Source organism: Gossypium hirsutum, chromosome A03, assembly GCF_007990345.1.
Source record: "Gossypium hirsutum isolate 1008001.06 chromosome A03, Gossypium_hirsutum_v2.1, whole genome shotgun sequence".
Classification (NCBI taxonomy): Eukaryota; Viridiplantae; Streptophyta; class Magnoliopsida; order Malvales; family Malvaceae; genus Gossypium; species Gossypium hirsutum.
This window is the reverse complement of record NC_053426.1, coordinates 80,992,292-80,995,580: the sequence shown is the minus strand read 5'-3', so window position 1 is coordinate 80,995,580 and position 3,289 is coordinate 80,992,292. Positions and strand designations below refer to the sequence as shown.

General features: G+C 37.3%; 1 non-coding gene across 1 annotated transcript; it reads left to right on the top strand.

The window, feature by feature from the left end:
- Window positions 1-2,429: 2,429 nt before the first annotated feature.
- LOC121225656 (small nucleolar RNA R71) lies at window positions 2,430-2,536 on the top strand. The gene has a single exon (XR_005923520.1). It is a non-coding gene; the product is annotated as a small nucleolar RNA R71 (small nucleolar RNA).
- Window positions 2,537-3,289: the final 753 nt, after the last annotated feature.

The following is a 3,289-nucleotide window of genomic DNA, read 5'->3' as shown; positions in this document are numbered from 1 at the left end:
GTTTAGTTGTGTTGGAACCGATTGGTTCCTTAATGGGAAACAAAATGATTAGAGATGGATGCCTTAATGAGGACTTTGGTGACCGTGCGTGAAAGAGATCATATATACGTATGAGGAGGATTACTCTGCAGGAAGAATTCTTTGTTTTTATTTTCTTCTTTTCTACATCATCTTCTTTAGTTGCTCTGAATAAGAGAAAGTTGAGGAAATCTTTACATGGTGTAGTGATTGGGAAGTTTAAGTCTGGAAACTAATGAATCTGATGAGCTGGTAAGCTTTGTAATTTCTTTTTATTAGTGAATTCGATAAAAAAAGAAGTAAGGATTTTTGAAATCTTTGAAAATGATACTAGATTTTGGGTTTTTAATACCTCTGATTTAATTAGTGTATGGGTTGTCATTCTTAGCTGTCAGGACGAGAGAGGCTCTAGCATTTGGAAAAGCTAAGCTGGCGAGGACGAAGGATAGCAGGTGAGTTTTTTTTACTCCACCTTTAGGTGTTTGCTTGTTGTTGTGTTGCTTGCATGTTCTACTTGTATGTCTGCTCTATATATGATTATGGTGAATGAGAAAGTTATACATGCATAAGGTTGTGTTAATACATAAATGTCTACAAGTACGATATTGGATATTATGTATCATTGTATTGATATGTGGTGTACTCCATGTTATAAAATTGAGTGTAATGTTGTGCATGGAATGTATGTTTATAAAATGTGGAGTACAGAGGGAGTTACTTTGGCGGGTTAGTTAAAGAGAATGAAATTGGCCTAATGGAGGAAATGACGAATTTAAAAGGGATCTGAGGAGGTTTGGCTAGATAAATACTTTACAGTCACTTTACGGAGTGACACCATGAAAATGGTTATCTATTGGCTCTACTCACTAGTAATATGATTTATGCAATCACCTTGATTTTTGAGGTGCTACTTAAATTACGAGCTTGAAGAGTGATTGTTTCATCACCCACACGAAGTGTGAGTTCACCTGTACCAACATCAATTATCGTTCTAGCAGTTGCTAAAAAAGGCCTTCCTAAAATTAAAGGCACGTTACTATCCTCCTCTATGTCTAGAATAATGAAATCAACTGGGAATATAAAATTGTCAATTTTAACGAGTACATCTTCAATAATACCCCTAGGAAATCTGATTGTTTTATCTACTAATTGAATGCTTCCTAGTTTGTTTGGGTTTCCCAAGACCTAGTTGCTTAAACATTTTGTAAGACATGACATTGATACTAGCCCCTAAATCAGCCAAGGCATTTTTAACATCTAAGCTACCAATTAAACAAGGAACCCTAAAACTCCCTGGATCTTTCAATTTTTTGGCCAGCTTATTCTGTAGAATGGCTGAGCAAACTGCATTCATCTCCACATGTGACGCCTCGTCTAACTTCTGTTTATTTGCTAAAAGCTCCTTTAAAAATTTGACTGCGTTCGGCATCTGCGAAAGAGCCTCAATTAATGGTAAGTTAATATATAATTTCTTTAAAAGTTTAAGGAATTTACCTAATTTTTCGTCTGAGTGCTCTTTCCTTGTCGCATTGGGGTATGGTACACTTGGTTTGTACTCTTTACTTACTTGTTTTTGGTCATTGTGGTCCACCTCACCTTTACCTTTACTTACCACAGTTTCTTGCCTCGGTTCTGGTTCAGGTGCAACTAACCCTTCCTCATCTTGAATGGTAATCTCATTGAGCTGCTCTCTTGGGTTAGATTTAGTGTTACTCGGTAGGCTACCTTGTGGTCGTTCAGATATCAATTTAGCAAGCTGGCCTATCTGAGTTTCGAGCCCTTGGATCGACGCTTGTTAATTCTTAAGTGTTTTCTCAGTATTCTGAAAAAGAGTTTCTGACACCAAGATGAATTTTGTTAGCATCTCCTCAAGGTTCAGCTTTTTCTCTTGTTGGTAAGGTGGTTGTTGGAAGCCTGGAGGTGGTGGTGTTCTTTGATTTCCTTGGCCTCCCCATGAGAAATTTGGATGGTTCCTCCATCCTGCATTGTAAGTGTTGCTATAGGGATTATTTTGAGGTCGAGGATTATTACCTATATAATTTAATTGCTCATTTTCCATGTTGTGGCCATAAGGTGGGTATTTTGAATTGCTCGTTCCTCCTTCACTTGCATTGCATTGCATTACTGGGTGAACCTATGAAGAACCAAGAAAATCGTCAAATTTTCTATTCAAAAGTTCCACCTGATTAGAGAGCATAATGGTCGAATCGACGTTAAAAACCCCAGCTGCTTTCGTTGGCTTTGTCCTCATGACTTGCCACTGATAATTATTCAGTGACATCTCTTCTATAAGTTCATAAGCATCCTCATGTGTCTTATTATTGATAGTCTCACCAGCGGCTGCGTCAACCATCTGTCTAGTTGAAGGATTCAGGCCATTGTGAAAAGTTTGAACTTGTAGCCAGAGTGGTAACCTATGGTGAGGGCACCTTCTCAAAAGATCCTTGTATCTCTCCCATGCATCATAGAGTGTTTTTAGATCTATCTACACAAAAGAAGAGATATCATTCCTTAATTTAGCCGTTTTAGCCTGCGAAAAATATTTTAGTCAAAACTTTTCAGTCATTTGTTCCCAAGTAGTGATTGACCCTCGTGGTAACGAGTTCAACCACTGTTTAGCCTTATTCCTTAATGAAAAGGAAAATAACCGAAGGCCTATGGTATCGTCAAAAATGCCATTGATTTTAAATGTTTCGCAAAACTCTAGAAAATTTGCAAAGTGATTGTTTGGATCCCCATCCTACAAACCGTCAAACTGAACAAATTGCTGTATCATTTGAATCGTATTAGGTTTCAGTTTAAAATTATTTGCAGCAATAGTAGGCCTAACTATACTGGACTTAGTTCCTTTTAAATTCAGTTTAGCATAATCATACATAGTACGTGGAGCATGATTGTGATTTACTGGATCAGCAGCAACCGCAGGAGGTAGCGAATTTTCTTGATTTTCAGCCATCTCCTCGGTTGTGGTTTGAATATCATCCTCTTGCTCTTCCTCTGTGTATCTTAAGCTTCGCCTTATTTCTCTTCAATTTTTGCGAGTTGTGCAATCGATCTCACTATAAAAAAGTAATGGTCCTGACGGGTTTCTTCTGGTCATAAAGTAGAAAAACCTGTCAGAAGCGAATAAAAGAGAAAATTAGAAAAGAAAATAAAAATTTAAATTTTAAATAAAGTAAAATGGCTAAAGTAATAAAAATCGAGTGTTCCTAATATCGTAGTTCCCCGGCAACGGTGCCAAAAACTTGATACGTAATTTTCGCGACAGGTT